The following is a 24,348-nucleotide window of genomic DNA, read 5'->3' as shown; positions in this document are numbered from 1 at the left end:
ATTGATTGAAATATATAACACACATTTAACCTACATTTTGTGTTTTATGATGTATTTTTTGTGATTGAGTCAATGATCTCAGTAGCGGACCAATGCAGTAGCATTGCATTTTTTTCCCAACTGTCCTAAATAAATATCTTCATCTTATATAATTGTTTTTAGAATTTGAATTTGGTATAATTGTTTCTTGAAATTGATCTTTTAAATGTTCTTTTAAAGCTATTTAGAGCAGTATAATTGTTTCTAGAACTAGAATTGGTCAAAATGTTGCTTGAAAGCAATCAGGTTTACTGTATCTTTCAAAGATTACATCTTTACCTTAGCAGGAGCGGTTTGAGGGCTGCAGCCTGAGTTACTGTGTCGGCCGGTTTGCCAACTGTACACACGCATGGACACACACAGGCTCCAGCTTCCCATGCTGTTCTGTCAGTCAGTGCGTCTGAACCCGGTGCTGTGACTGACGCCATTGTGTCGTCCCCCGAGCTCTCGGCCCGTTCCCACAACCCAAGCCTCTGTGGATTAGGCTCACAACAGCTGTATTGTGTGTGTGTGTGTGTGTGTGTTTGCTGTAGTTTGCTAGAGAGGTAGAGAGCTCAGAATACAGTACTGCATTTATCGCTGGATGTCTGGAAACTGACCAGATGGGCTGCTCAGCAGTTAGTGTAGTTAGTTGTGAATTTCTCCTGGCAATCTTTGCACTGTGTGTGTGTGTGTGTGTGTGTGTGTTTTAATCAAAGCAAAACAGTTCAAATTTCTCATGCTTAGGGTAAGTGTTGTTTTATTTTTATTTTAATAGTTTCTTAATATATTTTTATATAACTTTCATTTAAATTTTACTTTTAGTAATTTTAGCACTTAAGTAAGTTTAGTTCAGTTAGTTATAGGCAACATTTTAATTAATATTATTATTTTTAAATATATTTTCACATTTTTATTTTAATTTGAGTTTTACTAATTTTATGTGCTGTTGTCATTTTTTATTTCAGTTATTTGAATTTCACTTTAACTTTTAGTAATTTTAGTACTTAAACACATTTCAGGTAGTTGTTCTTTCTTTCTTTCTTTCTTTCTTTCTTTCTTTCTTTCTTTTTCTTTCTTTCTTTCTTTTTCTTTCTTTCTTTCTTTTTTTCTTTCTTTATTGCTTTTTCTTTCTTTCTTTCTTTCTTTCTTTGTTTCTTTCTTTCTTTTTTTCGTTTTTATGGTTTTATATACCTGTATAACTTTTGTATTTTTGCTTCTACCTGTTTTTTTTTGCTTTCCTCTCCGTAATATTAGTACTTCAAACATCAGTTTTCAAAAAAAAAAAAAAACATTTATTTATATTTTTGGTTTTCATTTGAATTTTAGTTTTAGTAATATAGTTTTGTGACATTTTTAATAGTTTAAATTTTTCATAGTTTTAGTTTACAGCTCTTGTCACAATTTCTCTTTGGTAAATGTAGGAAACTTCACCATTAGAGGTGCATTTAAGGCTTGTATAAATAACCAATGTTTTAACACAGTGTTCAGCCACAATCAGTCCGATTGCTAATATTTATTTTTAATATGTTGTTAATAATAATGTTAATATTTATTTTGAAATGAGCCTTTGATAAAAGTTAGAGGTTTAGTAGTAGCATCATTTGTAGAGTATTTGTGCAGAGAACACTATTAATTTATTTTTATATATTTATTTTTTGTATTTTACTGATGCTGAATTGTAGCCCTGAGCTCACAGCTGATTTATCAGGTTATTTGTTGTAGAGATGACGTGCTACCAGCTTCCAGCGCCGTCGGTCGTTTCTAGCGTGGACGCGGTGTTACTGTGCAAACAGCCAGCCGCTGCTGTTGCTGTAGGAGCTCGCAGCTTTCAGCACCGTGTGAATGAGCTCTTGCATTAATGATTCAGAGGAACCGCCTGCACCAGAGCAGCTCAGCCGAATGATGAATTGCTCTTAATCACACTCACCTTTTAGGGTTATTAATATTTTTTTTCGTTTATTTCTTGGTTTATCGTTGTCCTCCTAAAATTACAGGCTGCATCGGATGCCGTAATGACTGTCTCCATGGTCACCACGTGCTCTCTTCTTGCCCGCTTTAGTCCCTGTTTATGGATCACCTGAGGACAGCGATGCTTTTGGCAGCAGTAAGGAGCAGAGATTGGAGTAATCTAATCGCTCCGTGGCCCACCTCTCCCAGGCAGCTTTCTCCGCTCTTATTATGATGTTGTGGGCTTTTTTATTGTTATATTAGCTGTTTTTGTCTTATTTGTTGGCATACAAATAAATCATCAAGCCTTTTGGGTTCATAGCATGCCAAAAGCAGACTATCTCTGCCCAAATTTTATAGGCATTTTGATGACAGGATGTTGAAATTACAGAGCAATTTCCGACGATCTGATGTTTTCAGAACATAGTGACCTCCAACCGTGACTAGTGATATGTAGGCAAATACATTTTGTGCATTCAAAAAGTTAAATACATAAATCTGGTGCACTTTTAGAGAAAAAGTAAGAGCATCAACCCCTTTTCAGTGACCAAGCCAAACAATTGGAAACAAAGAGAGAAAGAATAATCACATTTTTGGTCTAATTATTAACAAATTAATGATGATGATGGTGATTGTTATTGTTTATTTTAAAAGCCAATGTATTGTGCTGTAATAATATTAAATTATTAATGTAATATTAATATTAAAATTAGTTTAATTATGAAATATTAATTTATCTTTACAGTGCAAGTGTATTGTATTATTATTATTTACTATTATTAATATCATTACTGTTATTAACTTAAAGAAAGAAATATATTACTACCATAATGCCCTTGCACTGTAAAATATATATATATATATATTCCATCATAATTATATACATTATTTTCTAGTATAAATATTATATTAATAATTATTATTTGTAAATAAATGTAAATAAATACAAGTATAGCTATTTTTTAAGTTTTGTATTATATTATATTGCTACTGTAATATCCTTGCACTGTAAAATTAAACCTTTTATAATTATTTTCTAAATATTTTCTAATATAAATATTGTATTAAATATTGATCTTTTGTTATTATGTGTAAGCTATTTAAGATTTATTATTAGTATAAGTTAGTAAGTAGTTCACAAGAAACGTTGATTTATTGAGTCGGTTCTTCTCATACTAGACTGGTGTGTTTTTTGTATCAGAATACTGAATATCAGAAAAGATTTCTTACGACAGGCCTGTTCTGATCTCTGCACGTTTCATTCTTGCTTTCTCTCCCTCCTTTATCTGCATGGCCTTGGCGCTCGGCTACGTTTCCCTCTCAACAGAGATGACGCTGTAGTGAGCGAGAGCGCGTTGCACGTATGCTCACGAGTGGGCGGTGGTGGGGAAGTGGGATATTAAGTTATGCCGTAGATAAAGGAGTTGTGGAGTTGTGGCTTAATTAGTGGTTTGTGGTGTGTGGTGTGTGGTTGCATGTGCGGAGGATGAAAAGCAGCGTCCTCTGGCCTCGCTGCCTCCTCTTCCACCCCCTCCGAGCGCGGCTCACAAATTTCCCAAGATCCCCGTCACTCCCTCAAGCCTGGGTCTGAATCCAAATGTGTCCGGCAGAGCGTGCGCAGACATCCGTGGGTCTGTGTTGGGTGTAAAATCCAAGCGTTATCGGTCTGCGCGAAGCAGGGAGATTTCCATGACAAAGATGCAGTCGTCTGGGGTTTCAGACCCCCCTGTTTGTCTGGCTGCGTGTGAAAGGCTGGGGTCTCTCAGACTGGCCTGTGTCTGCTGTAAGAGGCCCACCAGGTAAAAAAAGGGATTCAACTTCCTGACAGAGCAGCCATGCAACAGCGAACGCTCACATTTGCAGCTGACTTGCTTCCGGAAGTATTTTTCCTGTTCGTTTTTTAAGGGCACTTGAACCAACCAGGTCTGAGACGAATCACTTTTGATCCAAAGCTAAAAAGGTACATGTTCATGTACTTCAAAGCATTTTACATTTCAGTATTTCACCATATCCAAAGCAACTTGCATAAAAGGAACAAAGCAATATATCAAAGAACCAACAATAGTTGTAATAAACAGTTCCAGGTTTATTAGACAATTATGAAATTGAATCATAAGCAAAGGTGCAATATAAATCTCCATTATATGATTTTATTGATTGCAGTATTGAAGTGTTACATATACAGTGTCATTGTATATGAATCAAATGTTTTTGGAATACATTAGTTTCACCAAATGTTAATTTATTTACTTAGCTAGTTATTTATATTTGTGTTGGGGATATTAAACTTTGGGGTAAGGTTTAAAACAAAAATTTAAGTAAGTCTTTTCTACTCACCAAGATTTATTTGATTAAAAAAAAACAATAAAAATTGTAATATTATGAATTATTATTACAATTTAAAATAATTTTGTATTTTAGTATTTTTTTTTATATATAATTTATTGTTTGTAATTTAATTTATGATCTTTGAGAAATCATTTTAAAATGCTGATTTGCTGCTCAATAAATATTCCATATTATTAATGCTGAAGCTGTAGTTCTAGATTTTTATTGTTTTATAATATATTTAGTTTGCACTCAATCTTCCTCTCTTAATCTTTATAATGTTTTAAATCTGTCTTTATTCTTATTCTTTATTCTTTTTTTTATATATTTTAAGTCACTTTTTTTAGTGACTAAAGTAAATAGAATCACTGCTTCATATTTTTGTGGAAACCATGATACCTTTTTCAGGATTCTAATGAATAAAAAGTTCAAAAGAACAGCAATTATTTGAAAATAAATGTAATTTTCTCTAACGTTATAAATGTCTCTGCTGTCACTTTTGTTCAATATAATGTGTCCTTGCTGAATAAACATTCATTTCTTTAAAAAACAAAAACACAGTTCTCTGTAATAAACATTTAGTTTTGATGAAAATAAAAATGACAGATCACATAAAGCAAGATGGAGAAAGATTATTTTGTAGCGCAGCCTCTTCATGTTCAGTTTGTCTTGAAGGGTTTATACGTTATCGCTAAAAATCAATTTCTCTATGAGGTTTTAACTCCTGGAAGCCGGCGGTTGTGCTCTATTAAACACAGCAGCTAATGATTCAGTCTGACCCTCGCCAGGTTCTCTGAATGATTCTTGTTTTTTTTAGCCGTGACTCTGCTCTCTTCGGCTTTGAAGACTGGCCTCTTCGGCAGCGGTTATGAGTCAAACGGGATGAATCACTCTCAGCCTGACATTCGTTTAGCTCAGACAGGTCTCTGGCCGTTTGCTGGGTAACGCTGGACTGAACCTTCAGTAAACTTCTGCCATGTTGTTACGAGAATCTTGTTAGACGGTGCTGGAGAAGCCAGACAGCTTGTGTTTTGACACATTGGGTTGTCATCTTAAAGGCGAAGCATGTCAATTCTGCTAGTATAAAATACAATTGCAAAATTAACGATAGCTTACCAAAAACTGCCATTTTTTTTTTTTGGGATAAAAAAAGTTGGTTCTGCTCCAAACTTACACCAGAGCTTGAACCAGAACACGTTGGACCGTTTAAGCAAACACCGTGCTTATAATAATTCGAATTTGATTGCTGTTCTTTCATTGCCTCTTACTCTTTTTAAGTTTTTATTGCTTACTTTTTATTGTTGTTTTTATTTTGTACCCTTAATTACTCTCCTTATTACTTTTTAATTTCATAATATCCTGTGTATATAAAACAGTTTTCTTTTGAAGTTTTATATGTATTTTTTTCAATTGTAAATGTTTGTATTAACTTCTCAGTTAATGAAAATATTTTCTATCTATCTATATATCTATTTAATACGAATCGTCATTATTTTCTTGCTTTACGATATATTATGTTTATGTTCTGGAATTTTGAGAATATAGTTGGAAATGCATTCTAACTGAAGGAATAGTACCCAGAAATGAAACTTTGTTGAAAAGCTCTAGATGAGTTTCTTACTTCATCTGAACAGATTTGGAGAAATTTAGCATTACATCATAAAGCAATATTATGGGTTATGGACTATATTTTGGCCAGAAGTGATGGTTTCAAATGACATCTTGATGGATTTGTTTTTTACAAACATGCAGCTTTTGTTTTCTCCAGATGTTAACTGATGAACCGGAGTGGATTATTGTGATGTTTTTATCAGCTGTTTGGACTCTCATTCTGACGGCACCCATTCACTGCAGCGCATCCATTGCTGAGACACTGATGCAATGCTACATTTAATGACATGACAGATGATATATGCATATTCATGTCATGCATATTCATCAGTCTGTTTGTATCAAGATATTGATGTAGTATTGAGGTACCAGTTGCATGCATCCCTTTTAATGACTCTAAACAAATGATGAAATCCCAGGCCAATCTAGCGTCTGCCCATTACTGAATGTGAGAGATGAGACACGTCCACAAACACAGAAGCGTGTAGGCCAGATGTAACTTTGTGGGCCATGAGGTTCACTTTAATACAACTCTTGTACATGGACTGAAGTGACTCATGGGTAAGAAATCCCATTTCTGAGGGTGGCAACATTTGATTCATTGAGCATCACCATCACTTCTGTTTATTGTGTTTTCTTTCCCGGTCCTCCTCCACAAAGTTGCTGAAGTTGTCTGCGATGAATCTGCTAGTGTGCCCTGGGTGTCTCACAGTCAGGGAATCATTAACTGCAATCACTGTCAAACTCACTCATGAAGTCGGTATTAAATTTTCAGCATCTCTCTGTAGGCAGCAGCCATCTGTTCAGAGCAAGGGCTTCGTCTTTGCCACATGTACACAGCCTCTTCAGACATCGTCTCTTTAACGTTTTCTGCTGAATCTCAGAACTGGCCAGCTGGCACTGACTTGAGAACTGACACTGACTTTTTTTACAGGTGTTATTCATTACTTTACTTTAAAACTGAATGAATGTAATTTGAGAATTCAGAATTTTTTTTTTTTTATTTTTTTTTTTTTTTTACTATGCCAGTTTTAAAAACATTGTGCTATTTGAAAATGCTTATATATTTTGTATTTATATATATTATTTTATATTAATTGAAAATAATAATTGCATTTGTTATAAAAAATATTATTATTATTATTATTATTATTATTATTAATGTTGTTGTTAACAAAATAGAAGCTAATCAAGAGTCATTTTTTTATTTTACAATGAAATATTACAATAGTGATGTTTCTTATTTTGTCTATTTTTTAAGATTTATATTTTTGTTTAGTAGTAGTCGTGATGATAGTAGTAGTAGTAGTAGTAGTAATAATAATAATAATAATAATAATAATAATAAAAGCATCAGCAACAACAGCAGTAATAATAATAATAATAAAAACAACAACAACAGTTATAACAATAATAATAATGTATTATCATTATTGTTTTATAATTATGTTGATATGTAACTACAAAATTTGTGACAAATTGTGCAGCCCTGCAATAACAGCAAACCTGGATTTTTTTTTTTTTTTTGTAATTTAAATCACAATCAATTTTACAAGAAAAATCACAATCACTTTCAAACCCAGTCAGTTATTGCTTAAATAATAATAATATTATTATTAGGGCTGGGTTTTGACACACATTTCACGATTCGATTCGATTTGATTCTCATTCACAGGCGTTCGTTTTGATTCACAATTCAATTCAGTTCGATTCAATATAGATTATTTTGGATATACATCATGTACACACAACAAATTTTCTCAAGGAACAAAATTATTTTTAACTAATGCTGTAAAATATACATGAGAGTCAGTTGGTACGTACTATAATATTGAAGATTAAAACTGACTGATGTTTTAGGCTGTACAACTGCTTAAATTACACTTAATAAAGTTTTTATTATAAAAGTTGAAATTGCACAATGCTTATTGTGATTTATTGGATGGGAAGTGCCCTTCAATGTTTTGTCCATTAACTAAAAACAGACAAGACTAATAGATTCTTGGGATTTAAGAATTGATATCGTTTCGTAAAAATGAGAATAGATTAAAATCGAGCTTATTTTTTTTTTTTTTTTTTTTTTTTTTTTTTTTTTTTTTTTTTTTTTTTTTTTTTAAACCCAGCCCTAATTATTATAACATAATTGATTTAAATAATATATATACATCTATATGATAATAATAATAATAATTATTAATATTATTAAAATGATATTACATTTATTTTTATTTAAATATGTTACAAATACAATTATTTTAATATTTAAATACCTAATATAATAATAGCATTAGTCAATTCACACACATGGACATTTATAAATAAAAGGCAGGTTGAAGTAGCAATGCAACAGAAATAGAAACGGGATGTCCGTCAGCTGTATGTGTGTTGCATCAGGCGCTGGAAGTGTTGACACATTCATTCATTATGTAGTGGGACTGATTTGGCTTTGAACTATCTAGTTTCATTTTGCACTGTTGTTGTTTTGAGCCTCGCCTCGCCAGTGATGTTACTGTTTGGTGCAAATGCAAGAGTATGTAACATTTTGTTATTCTGTCCCTCTCAGGAGCCGTTGGGGCCCAGGCCCTGTTCTCCGTGCCACGGAGGCCCGGCTATGGCACCGTGGGGAAACCCATCAAGCTGCTGGCCAACTGCTTCCAGGTGGAGATCCCCAAGATGGACGTCTACCTGTATGAGGTGGACATCAAGCCTGAGAAGTGTCCACGCCGCGTGAACAGGTAGGCTGTGTGGGAGAATCACTCGAAGCTGACGAGCGACTCATTCTAGACTCCTCCTCATGAGCGCTGTCTCTGCAGGGAGGTCGTGGACTCCATGGTGCAGCACTTTAAAGTCACCATCTTTGGGGACCGAAGGCCAGTTTATGATGGGAAGAAAAGCCTCTACACCGCCAACCCACTGCCTGTGGCACCTGCGGGGGTAAGCCAACTAAAACATATTGAGACGCCCACCTAGGATACATTTTAGGTGCACAAACTGTTACCCAATGACACATTCTGTAGAAAGTTTGCACAATAAAAAAATCATGATATTCATAAAGTTCCTCAATTGCATCTTGTCACCAAAATATTAAGAATATTTTTTTATAAGTTGAAGTGATTGATATTTCCTGTTGACGAAACCTTTGCGGTGTTGTTTTAGTATCATTGATATACAGTTATAGTTTTTTTTTTTTGTATATATATATATATATATATATATATATATATTTATTTATTTTGTATTTTGAATTAGATTTTATTTTAATTTTCTGTTTTCATGTTTATTTTAAATTATTTTTGTAATTTTTAGTAGTTTTTTTTTAATGTCTGTATTGTTTTTATTAAGTTTTAGTATATGTAGTTTGAGTTATTGTAGTACTTCAAGTTTATATATATATATATATATATATAAACTTAAAGTACTACAATATATATATATATATATATATATACTTCAAAATTTGTAGTTTCCTTGGATGAGATTTAGCATTATTAATATACTGCCATTTATTTGATTTTTTTTTACATTTTGGATTAGATTTAGTTTTTATATTATGGTTTACATTTTAATTTTAATGTTTTGTTAATTTTGTTGTGTTTTGTTGTCATTACTTTTTATAACTTTTTTAAATATCTGTGGTTTTGATTAAGTTTTAGTTTAGTTTTAGTTATGTTAGGTATTGAACTAAAGTTAAACTAAATGAAAATTAGAAATTTCTTGCTGAAATATTTTTTTTTGTCAGTTAATTTTAATTTCAGTGAAAAACTTTTTTTTATATTTATATATATAATTTTAGTTTCAGTTAATGATAACACGGCCTTGATGAATATTTGCTCAGTGAAGTCAAATACTTGTATTTTGTTCTTGCTTATTCCAAAAATAGTGTCTGTTTTGTTTGAGCATGTCGCACTTTCTCCCAAAATATGGTGCATTTCATTGTATTTTTGTTTTCAACGACCATTTGTGAATGACTCTGAAGACATTATTCTTTGTCAAATCATGATTTTCACCTGCTGAAACTTTTGATTTGACTGCTTTATTTTAAAAAGTATATTAAAACTGACACATATATAATATAATAATTGAACTCTGCATCATCAAATTGGGTAATATCAGGCCTGTTTTTCAAATGAGCTTGGTGCATTGTCGCACTACTCCTTTTTGTGTGTCCACAGGTGGATCTGGACGTTACGCTGCCAGGGGAGGGGGGTAAAGACCGACCCTTTAAAGTCAGTCTTAGCGTGTCCCTGGTGAGCTGGCACCTGTTGCACGACGGTTACTAACACGGTCGCAGTATGCCAGAGCCGCTGGAGCTGGACAAGCCAATCAGCACCAACCCAGTTCACGCTGTGGACGTGGTGCTACGCCATCTACCCTCCATGAAGTAAGTCTCAGATAAACATCAGCTGGTTCTCCTGCATTTATAGCTCAGATGATATATTTGTGTAGTCATACAGAGACCCCAACTTGTGTTTGCTGGTTTTCATTTTTTTTTTTATTTTTTTGTTTTTTTTGTTTTTTTTTTTCTTGTATATTTTCAATTTTAAGTTTTTGCCATGCATTAAATAAAAATATACTACTACTATACAGGGACCCCAGAACTATTTAAACACATATTTTAGAACATTACATGTTAAAATATGCAAGCAAGTTTTTTTGTTTTGTTTATGAGATTAGCCTAATAATTATTTTCAGCATTAAATTGGTCAGTAGTGACATTCATAATGTCACGAAAGGTTATACTTCACATAAATGAAAAAACTTTCTATTCATCAGAGAATCCTGAAAAATTAAATGATTCAATGTTTGTTTAAAAATATGTATGAGGAAGAAGGTATTATTCAACGTTAGTAAACAGAAATGTCTCTTTAGCAGCAAATCAGCATATTAGAATGATTTCTGAAGACTGGAGTAATGATGCCAAAAAAAATCAGCTTTGCATCACAGAAATAAATTATAATTTACTATATATTCACATAGAAAACAGTTAATTTAAAATGTAATATTATTTCACAGTTTTTTGCTTTTACTAGTTTTTGATCAAATAAATGCAATAGCTTCTTTTGAAGTAGGTTTTCACCTTTTGATTAAAGATTACAAAGCAAAATCTATATAAATGAATGCACCAGTAATTCATTCATAGTAACATACATCAAGTGTTTTTCTTTTCTTTTAGATTTAGTTTGTTATTACTCAGTTTTGATTTTATGCCAGCTGTTGAGTTTTCTTAGACATAGCTTTTCAGCTGGTGGTTTTAGTGGATGCCTGATGTCAGATCCCCTCAAGTATCACTGAATCCCTAATAAGATACAGCATTTTAAACCTCATTTTGCTGTCTGTGTTGTTTCTGCCAGGTACACTCCCGTGGGCCGCTCGTTCTTCTCTGCCCCGGAGGGCTACGACCATCCTCTGGGTGGAGGAAAGAGAGAGGTGTGGTTCGGCTTCCACCAGTCTGTCCGGCCGGCCATGTGGAAGATGATGCTCAACATTGACGGTGTGTACTGTTTGAGTGTAGCACAGAGTGTGGGAACCGCTCGCACTGTTGAAGTGTTGAAAGATAGCGGGTGGGGGTTTGTTTGATTGAAGGGGGGCGTTAAATGAGTCTCTTTCTCTCTGACCAAGTTCAACAGTTCTGTGTCCCTCTGTCTGCATGTTTTCCCGCTCTCTCAGACTCCCACAATTCAATTGGCTGCGTCGGCTGCTCCTTCCCCTCCCCAAGCGTCTGAAATCATCTCCTCTTTCACTTGCTCATTGTGACACTCATAATGGAGTGAATGGGCTCAGAAAGAGCGCGAACGCATTGGCTTTGAGTTCACGTCAACATTTGTGTAGATGTTTTCTCACAGGACTAATAAAGAGCGACGTCTAGATTGCTCCAGATATTTCAGCATGATAAAAGTTTTGTAAAGTCCAGTTAGAAACGGCTAGTAAAAGATAAAGATAACCTAGAGCTGAACACCCAGTAAGCAACGTTAACTTGTAAAAGTGGACAGTCTTGTGTTGATCTGCTCGCCTGTCAAATACAAGCCACTTTGCATCTTTGTTTTAAGTTGATTTTTACATTTTACATTACAGGTACTTAAAAAGTCTTGAAATATCATTTTCAGTGAAATGTAAGGTCATAAGAAGTCTCACATGGTATAACAAACGTCTACATAATTTATACAGTTTAATTTAAGCTTATAAATAATTACATTATTTTTTACTTTCAGTTTGGCTACGTTCACACTGCAGGCTGAAACGACCCAATTCCGATTTTTTTGCCCCTATGCGACCTGTATCTGATCTTTTCATGACAGTCTGAACAATCCGATCTTTTCAAATGTGACCCAGGCCACTTGGGTATGTGGTCTTGAATCCGATACGTATCCGATCTTTTGAAATGCGACCTCCGTCTGAACGGCCAGGCCACATGTATCCGACCCGTACTTCATTGATACGCTACAAACGTCATAATTCTGCGTTGAAGTAGGCGGGAACGAGAAGATAAACAACAACCATGGCGGACGATGCTGCTGAGACCAGTCAATGGAAGGGAAGCGAGGTCACAGATTTAATTAATATTTGGGGTGACAGCTATTCAGGCCAAACTCAAGGGCTCTTATCGGAACCGAGAAGAAACGAGAAGATTGTAATTGTGCTGGCTCCGTTGGGAAAATAACTTTAATATTGCAAAAAGAGCTCCGCTGTTGACTACACTGTTGTTGACATCCATGTTTAACGTAGCTACTTCCGCAAACAACGAGTGACGTCGTTGACCGTTGAGTACTCTTCTGCGCATGCGGGTCACTTCTGGGTCATTTCACGTTCACACAGGAGATCACAAAAGGTCGCATTTAATTGGAAATGTGAACGGCCTTGCAAAAAAATCGGAATTGAGCATTAAGCCCTGCAGTGTGAACGTAGCTTTTGAAGCTTAAATATTTCAAAACCTAGTATACTTTTTGCAGTCTAATAAAATAATTTTATGAATTTTCATTGCGCCCCTAAAGTTTTTTTGTTTTTTTTAAGCAAATTTTTAAATGTAAGGGCATATGTGCTCCTTGAAAAGAAAAAAACCAAAAAAAAAAAAACATCAAGCCCTGATTATGACAATGTTTACTTTTATGGTTTTTTCTAGTAATATGTTGCAGATATTTTATTTCCCTCATTTTTTTTTTTTGGAATGAGCATCTCTCATTATTGATGTGTAGACCTTTCAAAATTAGAGTCCCAGTCATTTTAGGCTTGTTTATAATTAAAAGTCCTGCATTATGCATAAATCCTTTTATCATATATTATATATATATATATATATATATATATATATATTATATATATATATATATATATATAATATATATATATAATTTGGTATTTTGGTTACACAGTATACTGGATCAGGCATTGAATTTAACAACATTTTGTAGCTTTTCTCTGGGTTGCCCATCAAAGGAAGAAAGACTAAAAATTTTTTAACCATTTTATTAAAAATACACACTTATTAATATCAGCACAATCTTTTCATTGCCTTTCTTTAAACGTATTATCATAATATCAGCAGTATCCAATATCGGTCAACATCTAATTTGTATATATTGATATATTAGTTCGTAAACCAATTAAAAAGGTCTTTAAATTTGACTGTTTATAAGTAGTAAGGATGTTTGAATAGTATACTAACTACTTTCTGAATGGTATATTCAGAATACTATTTATTTATATTCAGAATACTGTATATTTATTTGAATAGCATTAAATATATTTTCAGGCCATTTAAACAGTTTTGAAGTCTTAAAAAAGGTCTTAAAAAGTCTTACATTTTAATGTAAGAAAATGTGTGTAGTTCTTGCATATGCAAAATCATGATGGTACACCACTAATAAATGCTCTTTTTTTTTTTTTTTTTTTACTGCAGAGGAGTATATTTTGGCTGTTAATTTTGACTGTTTTAATCCGTTTTCATCTCTTCTGTCTTGCAGTTTCAGCCACGGCTTTCTACAAAGCACAGCCAGTTATTCAGTTCATGTGTGAGGTACTGGACATCCACAACATCGACGAGCAGCCTCGGCCCCTCACAGACTCCCACAGAGTCAAATTCACCAAAGAAATCAAAGGTACGTGTGCTTGTGTGCTCGTCTGTGCTCATCTGTGCTCCTCCCGTTCTCATCGGCTGGCTTGTGTGCAGGTCTGAAGGTGGAGGTGACACACTGCGGAACCATGCGGAGGAAGTACCGGGTCTGCAATGTGACCCGCCGGCCCGCCAGCCACCAAACGTGAGTTAAACCGTCAGAGGAAGTGAAGCATGGTCTGACCATACATCGTATGATTGCAGAGGGAAAAGTCACATTGCTTGAATTTGATTTTTGTCTTGATTTAAAGGTGCACTCAGCAATTTGTTTTCAAATTTAAAAGTTTTATACCAAAAAACAAATGTTTTAGATATTGTACTCTTGTGAGACAGTGTTAGTCATATTATTGGCCTAATAAAAGCCGTTTTATGTTACATGGAGCATTTTGCTCCTCACATGATCACCCTAGTGTCATAAATATGTTTTATGAATATGTGTTTCCTCAATGGCTTAAACATAAAACTTTTATGTTTGGGTTAATAATTAAAGTGCACCTATAAAACAGGGTTCTGAATAGTAAACTATATACTTTCTGAATGTTATATATTTAGAATACTATTTATGTTTGTATTTATTTATTTCATATTTAATATCAGTTCGTTCATTCTAACATCCTGTGCGTTTCTTCATTTCAGAGTTTTTAAAAGTCTCATAATCTGAATTCTGGCCAGTTTTTACTAGTTAATAAAACTGCAGAAGTTAAAGTCTTAACATATGAAAAGTTTTATTGATTTAAAATGTTTGTGTGTTTTAAAATTAATTCATTTTGGGACTAACAGACTATGCTTTTTCAGTGTTATTCATATACTATTATACATTGTAGTTTATAATCTATTATTATATATAGTATTTATATGTATTTAGAATTAGCTTATTTTTTAATTACAGTTTTAATATTAATTTTAGTCAGTTTTGTTAGTAAGTAGTAAGAATATGTTCTGAATAGTATACTAACTACTTTATGGATGGTATATTCAGAATGCAAAAAAAAAATTTGAATAAATAAAAATTTTTGTTTTATTAAATTCAATTTTTACTATTCTCATTATTTAAAATATAGCTGCTTAGTATTGTAGTACAATAATTTTATCATAACTTTAAAAAATATAGTATGTGAAAATTCAATAGCTGTAGTATATTGTCGTGTCACATGACCTCATTGTGTTGCATGCTGGATATTTGCATACTTGAGCCAGTATGCGTAGTACATGCTGCAGAAATAGTGAGAGTAGTGAGAGTAGTGTGCTAGTATGCGTTCCACACAGAGGGAAGCAGTTTAGCGCTCCTCTCTGATGCCCTCTAGCGGTGGATTGTAGTTCAGTCATGTTTCTCGATTCCTTCCAGGTTCCCTTTGCAGTTGGAGAACGGCCAAACTGTAGAACGAACAGTAGCTCAGTATTTCAGAGAGAAGTACAGCCTGCAGCTCAAATACCCCCACCTGCCCTGCCTACAGGTGGGCCAGGAGCAGAAACACACCTACCTGCCCCTGGAGGTCAGTGCTGCCATCCACACATCCTCTCTTCTTGTGACCAGCCTTATTTTAGTGTCTTTGATATACCTGAATAGTTTCTGTTACCTTTGCAACTAGCTGAAATAAAATACGCTTATTTCTTTTTTGCTTTATTTCGGTTAATGTTTATTTTATTTCAAGTAGTTGTTATTGTTTGTGTTAATATTTTGAATTAGATTTTTTTATATTTACCGTTTTTATTTTAGTTAGCGTTTTAGTCATTATTTGTGTGTATTTCTGTTTGTCATTTTTATAGGTTTATTTATTTTTTTATTTTTTTTAAGTTTTAGTTTATTTACTTTTAGTTCTTTTAGTATTTAAAGTTATGGTGAATGGAAATAAGAAGTGTTGCCTTGGCAACCAGCTGAATTAAAATGGGGGGAAAATTTGTTTTATTACGAGTAATTTTTTTTATGGTTTAAGTGATCAACTTTTGTAATTTTTGTTAATGTTATGAATTAGATTTTATATTTTCAGTTTTTACTTTATTTTTACTTAAGGTTGTAGTAATGTTGTTTGTTTTTGTCATTTGTACTTTTTTTTGTTAGTTTTAGTTATTTTAATACTTTGAATTAAACTAAATGAAAATGAGATGTTGCCTTGCAACTAGCTGAAATAAAATAATAAAACATATTTATTTAAATTCAAGTACTATTTTTATGCCCTTTCTTTTTAGTTAATATCAGTAGACTTTGTTAATTTGTTGAATTAGATTTTGTATGTCTATTTTCAGTTTTTAATTTTAGTAGAAGTTTTAGTAATTTTTTTTTTATTTCTATTTATCATTTTTACTAGCTTTAGATTATTTAGTTTGTTTTTTACTGTAAATTGTGGTTTTATAAATGTTACCTCTGCCCTAACTGAAATAAAATGTTATTTTTTAGTTTTTTTTTTTTTTATATTATTAGTCAACTATAATAACCCTAATTTACTCGCTGCTGTTCTCGCAGGTGTGTAATATTGTAGCAGGGCAGCGGTGCATCAAGAAACTGACAGATAATCAAACGTCCACCATGATCAAAGCCACAGCGCGATCCGCACCAGACAGACAGGAGGAGATCAGCAGACTGGTGAGTGGCAGTCATAGTCATACGCACATAATTCATATCCACACCATCTATGTGTTTAATCCTCTCCTCTCATGTTCCTGCTGTCCATCTGAAGGAGTCGAGGTTGCTCTCGGTGTTAATGGAGGGCAGCCATGACTTTATTGTGAGCTGATTAGCTACAGTCTCTCCACGAGGGCACTTTGTGAACTCTTTACCCCGTTCCCTGCAGAGTTACAGTCTTCCAGCCGTCAGTTCTGAGCTGATAACTTGTGACTTAAGCCCTGCTGCTCTTTATACCTTATTAAAATGAGAGCCAATCAAGCGCTGAATCAGTGAGACCGTGGCTCTTTTCGTTTCGATGTAGAATCTTAATCACAGGAGTGCAGAGGCAGCGTGGGTGGAAAGCATCTGACGAGGCCAATGAAATGTACCAAACGAAAAAGTCTCACTTTGAGACGGAGCTAAAAATACCACGGTGAGAGTATTTTTACACTGTGAAGTACAGCGGGATCTGAGCTGAGATATCTTCAGCTCGTAGCATGAAACGTCTTCAGTCAGTCTCAGGAGAGTTTCTTCATTTCAGTCTCGTATCATCTGAATTCTGGCTAATAAAAGCCACGGTGTTACCTGTTTTTAGGACTGCAGTGTTAACATTTGAGTAGTTTTATTGATTTCAAATATTTGCATGTTAAAACTGATTCAGTTTAGGACTAATAGACAGATTTATTTCAATATTAGTAGTGTAATATTATAGCTAATAGTATGGATATTTTTAATTAGGCTTTTTTAATATTTTCTGTTTTCATTTTATTTTTAATAAGTTAGTTTTTTTTATAATTGAGATATATATAAAATGACTAAAGCACAAACTTACTAAAATTAAAATGAAAACGGAAAAATTAAAATAAATTCCAGCTAAACATATATTTAATTTTTTTTTTTAGTTTGTAATTTTAGTACTTCAAATTATAACATTTATTCATATTTTTAATTAGCTTTTGTTTTCATTTTAGTTTTAGTAATCATGTCCTTTTGTCCTTTTATTATAATTTATATTGTAAGTTTATAGTTTTATTTCAGTTTTTAGTAATTTTAGTACTTCATCTTATAGTACTTATTAATATTTTTAACCCGCTTGTATATTTATATTTTCAGTTTTCATTTTAGTTGTAGAATGTTTATGCGCTTTTGACATTTTTATTATGTTTTAATATTTATTTTTAGCTTTCTATGATAGCTCTTAAGCTATATTGTTATGCTTTATTTTTATTTCAGTTTTAGTAATTTTAGTGCTTTTTTCGTTTAGTTAGTTGCCAAGATAACATTTATTTTAAGTTTTTCATCACATATTTATATTTAATTTCAGATTCATTTAAATGTAATTTTTTTTATTAATTTTATTTAACTGTTTAGCTAATTATAAACCTATTTATTCGTACCTAGAAAGGTAAGCATGTGTGTTAATGTTGTTACTACTTTATTGGTTTAAGAATTTGAACTAATATCTGTTAACAGTGAATGATGAATTTTAAAATAAGTTTTATTTAGACGCATTCAAAAAAGAATGTACTACGTATTAAAATGAAATATTTTGAGCAAATGAAATCATGTTAGCTGAAGAGAGCTCATTTTCATTGATCGTCAGCTCTACCGCTGTCTCCTGTTCTTGCAGAATGTGTCAGCAGGTGTTTGTGTGTGTGTTTGCAGGTGCGCAGTGCTAACTATGAAGCAGACCCGTTTGTGCAGGAGTTCCAGTTTAAGGTGCGAGACGAGATGGCCCACGTGACGGGGCGTGTGTTGCCTGCGCCCATGCTGCAGTACGGGGGCAGGGTGAGCACAGAGCACTTTATGGTACCCTTCCTTTCAATCACCCACATCTCTCTGTGTCTGTCTGTCTGAATGAATGAACGGCCCTCTCCAGGAGGAACTAACAGATCCTAACTGCTGCTGTGTGTGTGCGTGTGTGTGTGTGTGTGTGTGTGTGTGTGAGAGAAATAACTCCCTAAATAAACCAGCTTGCAGTGATTTTCTATAGTTACTTGTATGCACCATTTCAAAATGAAAGAATGCATATTTTCTTAGAGTTAGTCTTTCTGTATAGTCTGAGATTGAATTTTGGTTTTGTGTGATTTAGTTTTTTTTTTTTTTTTTTACATTTACATGCTTTTAATTGACAGGAAATCGGAGTCTATGGTAGACACTTTTATCCAAAGTATTGCATCAAAGGTATACATTTTATAGGTTTGTGCTTCCCCATAAAAACCGAGATCACTGGAATCAAACCCATGATCTTGGTGTTGCAAGCACTAACTACTGTCAGATAAAAGCGCATATCAATACAACATCATTTCTTTTATTGTTTTTTAAATATTTATTTATTTTTTTTACTTAACATTTTTATATGAAAATATGTTAGAATTCATTTATTTATTCTATATTATATACATCAGTGTTATTTTAGTTATTGTAGTTGGAAATATATTTATATTATAATATAAAATAGTTATCTATAGTTATATATTATATTTTTTGTAACATTTTGATTATTTTTGTTTTGTTTTCATATTAATATTAGTTTTATTAATTTGTTTTGTGTATTTTTATTTTTGCCTATGTAGTTTGTTCATTTTCATTTCAACTATTCATTTTAATTTTAACTATTGTAGTACATCAAGTTAAACTAAATGAAAATGAGAGAACAGATAATTTTTTTTTTTTTTTTTCAAGTAACAAAAGTGATTTTATGGTTTTGGTTTGTTAACTATAATAACCCTTTTATATATTTATAATAATTTATATGATTTTTTTATATATATATTTCTTATTCTTATTATTATTATTATTTTAATTATTTATATATATATATATATATATATATATATATATATATATATATATATATATATATATATATATATATATATATATATATATATATATATATTTATATTTATATATAATTTTTTTTTTTTGTGCAATTTTTACAGTTTAAGTGACCCTTTTCTGAGCTACAAATGTAATTTATTAGAATGTACAATTTTATTATGTTTTAGTAACAGTCTACAAATCTTTAGGTGCAGAATATGACTTTTGAGTGATTTTCACAAAATTGTTCTAAATATTGTTATAAGTGTTCATGTATAATGATGTAAAATAATTATAAATATGTGGTGCATATAATGTATACAATTTTGGATGTTTACATAATCGTGAGCACAAGTATTTGATTTAAAAAAAAAAAGTAGAAATCTAGTAATCATGCTAGCTTATGATTCTGATTTTGATGTGTGTTATAATTGTCTCCGATCTTCCCTATATACAGGCTTGTTTTGTGAAATGTACTTGTACAGTTGTTTGAGTTCAGTCACTGGGCAGCTTCATGAGTTCCTCTCATGTTCAGTGTCAGTGTCAGACGTATGCTGTTGTGTTTGTGCTCTCACACGTCCTGTGCAGCAGATCAACCCTGAGCTGTCGTTACAGAACCGCACTGTAGCCACACCTAGCCATGGAGTCTGGGACATGAGAGGGAAACAGTTCCACACCGGCGTGGAGATCAAGATGTGGGCCATCGCCTGCTTCGCCACTCAGAGACAGTGCAGAGAAGAGATCCTCAAGTAAGACTGCACAACATACTGACTGTCAGCACTGGCTTACTTCCTGCTTAAAGGTATCAGGGCCGCAGGATTTGGAGGGAAAATCTGATTGCAATTTTTCTAATAATAATTGCAATTGTGATTTTCAAAATTAGGTTTAAAAAAAAAATCCAGGTTTGCTACTGTATGTTTGTTTGCAGGGCTGCATAATTTGGCCAAAATTTCTTTAAATAAATAAATAAATATCAGCATGGCTATAAAATAATAATTATATTGTTTTTATTATTAGTAGTAGTAGTACTGGTATTAATAGCAAAAAAAATAAAATAAAGCTTTTGTAGTAAAATAACTAAATTACTTTAAATTAAAACAAAATAGGAAATGTTACTATTGTAATAGTTCACTGTAAAATAAAATTTGACTATTTAAGAAAATATGATAATAATAATAGTAAAATTATTCTTAAATATACTTAATAAATAGTAGGAATTACTGAATAAAAAAAGAAATTTTACTATTGTAATACTGTATTTCACTGTAAAATAAATCAAGATTTAAAAAAGGATAATAATATAATGTTAATATATAATATAATTATAATACAATATAAAATAATTAGTGCTGTCAAATGATTAATCGCGATTAATCACTTCCAAAATAAAAGTTTTTGTTTGTATAATATATGTGTGTGTTCTTTGTATATTTATGTATATATAAATACACACACATACAGTATATATTTTGAAAATATTTACATGTATTTACATGTATGTAATACTAAATAAATATCAAGTAACAATACTTAACTGTAAAATAAAAAAGGAGCATTCAGCAAAAAATTATATAATTTTATTATATTGTAATTTTATTTTAATTAAATTGTTTTATATTTTGATGCAAAACCACAAGAATGTATGAACACAATACGGTGCTTCACTCTAAAACACGCAGTGCATATACTTATTAATTAAATCGCAGCCTTTGTAATTTGATCATTGCACTAAGCAATATTGTGGTTTCTCACCAGTGCAGTACATTCAACACTTTCAGATTACATGAAATACATTCGGAAATTTCAAACAGATTTTTAATCTCTTTTAAAAATAGATTTGATATACCAGATGTTGCATAGTATGTAAGCATACAAGACTGACTCATGCATTTTTGCTTAAAGGTGAAGACCCTACTGAGTGCATGTTTTGCAAGATTCCCCTTTCTGTCAAACATATTTTTTTGGACTGTCCAGCTTTTAATGCATGTAGATAACTCTTTTATGAAGTGAATTCACTTAAAGAGTTATTAAGTATAATTTTGCCAGAAAAAGGTTTAGAATTTTTATCATATGCTAATGTAGAAAATCTTGTTTAATATGACTTGTGTTTGTTTGCTGGTTTTTTTTGTATTTGTTATACTTAAAAAAAAAAATTTTTTAATGGTTTTTGCCGTGAAAATAGCCTAAGATACTTACATGACATTAAATAAAAATATTCTACTACTGCTACTACTACTACAGGGGTTTCACGGACCAGCTGCGTAAGATCTCAAAGGACGCTGGGATGCCGATCCAGGGTCAGCCGTGTTTCTGTAAGTACGCACAGGGAGCCGACAGCGTGGAGCCCATGTTCAGACACCTGAAGAACACCTACTCCGGACTGCAGCTCATCATCGTCATCCTGCCCGGAAAAACACCCGTCTACGGTAAGAAGGGCACACACAGAGCAGAGCGTCCACCCGCCAGACGCCCTCAGACTAATGAAGACACGTTTGATCTGTGCAGCGGAGGTGAAGCGTGTGGGAGACACTCTTCTAGGAATGGCCACTCAGTGTGTTCAGGTGAAGAACGTGGTGAAGACCTCGCCTCAGACGCTCTCCAACCTCTGCCTCAAAATCAACGTCAAACTCGGCGGCATCAACAACATCCTGGTGCCGCATCAACGGTTTGTAACTGCTGTGCCCGCCTTGTTTTGATTGACAGAACTTAAACGGATCTGCTAAGCTGATAACAGTGATCATTATCATTTATTGCATGGATTCTCAAGCGTTTTCAGACGTAAAACCTCAGTGTGATATCAAGTAAATATTTCATTGAAGTTAATATTTCAATCACGTTTGCATGTTCACGGTTCTCTGATGTCAGTTAATGATTAAATGACATACAAGTAAACAGATATAAGTATTGCATATTATTTTTTAAGCAAGTTTTTGATTAAAAAAATACATAAAGAATATTTGATAATTGTAATAATTTATTTTAGACTACACAGTTCAAATCCCCTAACTTTTATTTTGGTGAAATACTGGTTATCGTTGTTATTATATAGTATCTTTAACTATAAAAAGGAAGACTGTTACAATACTAATGTTTGTCTTAAATGCTTAAATGTAAATATTAAAACCCTCAATTATAACATTACAAATCATTTAACTTTTATTTTGGCAGAATACTGGTTGTTATTTTTTAGTGTTAATTTTGTCAGCAATTTTCAATTTTAGTCTTAGTCTTAGTCCCGTGTTAAATGTTCGTTCTTATCATTTTTAGTCAACCTTATCCTATTGAGTTTTAGTCAAGTTTTAGGCAACTAAAAGTCTCAACATTTTAGTCTAGTTTTAGTCAAAGAAAACTTGACATTTTAGCATTAAGATTATTATTAATTAACCGTACAGCAGTATTAATTTTGGCAGCCATTCTTAGTTTACTCTTAGTCTTACGCAGATGTATGTTTTAGATATCATATTTAGTCAACCTTGTCCTGTTTTTGTTTAGTCAAGTTTAAGTCAAAGAAATGTATGCACATTTTAGTCAGGTTTCAGTTGAATTTTCATCATGCTGTATAATGGTAAACTGATCAAAATTATTTTTGCTCAAAATTATCGTAATGATTGTTGACATTTGAGAAATTTACTTTTGCATTTCATGTATTGCACTTTCACCAGTAAGCACAAATCAATAGGACTCAATCATATGATTATGATAGGCTTTTTATTATGTAATTTAATACCAAAGACTTATGCAAACTCTCTGTGTACATTATGAAAACTGCTAAAACATATGAAAAATATTAAAACAGTGAAATTCCAAATAATTCCACTAATTCCAAATGGCAATAGCCTATTTCTCTATGAAAACAACAGCGTTTGAGTTAGTGCATTTATTCAGCAACCACAATCTCAAACAGTTCAGTCGAGATCTCATGAGAGAACACAGACCGGCTGAGTGATGCTTTCATTTAGATCGCTAAACTCAAGTTTGTTTGTCTGTGTTTTCAGATCATCGGCGGCGGGGAACGAGCTCGTGCACATGGTTGCCAGATTGCTTAAAATAATCAAGACACTGGAGATGATATCTGGCAACCGCACTGAACCTCACGTAGTAGAGGCGTGTTGAGCAGTCCGCAATAACATTTTGTCCCTTTTTTTTTTTTAATGAAAATAAAAATAGGTTTTTGGTAAAGTTTTTCATCTTTTTGAATACATTTTAGTCTCGTCTTATTTCGTCCACGAAATTGCATGTTAATAGTCTTAGTTAACGTTTATTGAGCTTATTGTTGTCTCGTCTTAGTCAAGGGATAAAAAGCTCGTCAATGAACATTTTTCGTCATACTTTTCGTTAACAAAATTAACACTATTATTATTAGTAGCATTAACTTTAATAGGCTACATTATTTATTTTAAAGTTACTGTTGAAAAATTAATATTTGATAATTATAGTTTTATTTTAGACTACAAGTTAAAACTTTCAAACCCTCAAGCTTTTAACTATTCAAAATCCTCTAGCTTTTATTTTGGTGCGGCACTGGTTTCATTTTACATTCAACTTGATTAATTTTTTGCTTTATCAAATCCTGAAACCCCTGCAGTTCACTCATAAACCCTCCTTTAGGGAAACCCTGATTTATTGACTGTTACATACGGACAAAGCTGATTTGTAGACACTATTCAACGCAGTATTATACAACATTGCTGGTTTGTGATGGTGTTAAATATGGCTCATGAACTCTTAACTAATGTAGTGTTTGTGTGTGCTGTTTCTCAGGCCGTCAGTGTTTCAGCAGCCAGTCATCTTTCTGGGGGCAGATGTGACGCATCCACCTGCAGGAGACGGGAAGAAACCCTCCATTGCAGCGGTCGGTGTCGCTTTGAACTCCTTCAACATTGCTCATATTGTCAGTTTATTCGCTGTA

At 32.7% G+C, this 24,348-nt stretch overlaps 1 pseudogene; it reads left to right on the top strand.

Annotated features, from left to right (window-relative positions):
* The window catches only part of LOC109083968, a 40,596-nt pseudogene that overhangs the window by 5,303 nt on the left and 10,945 nt on the right, over positions 1 to 24,348 (top strand).

Source organism: Cyprinus carpio, chromosome B16, assembly GCF_018340385.1.
Source record: "Cyprinus carpio isolate SPL01 chromosome B16, ASM1834038v1, whole genome shotgun sequence".
Classification (NCBI taxonomy): Eukaryota; Metazoa; Chordata; class Actinopteri; order Cypriniformes; family Cyprinidae; genus Cyprinus; species Cyprinus carpio.
The sequence above is the reverse complement of the archived record's forward strand: the minus strand, read 5'-3'. Positions and strand labels throughout refer to the sequence as shown.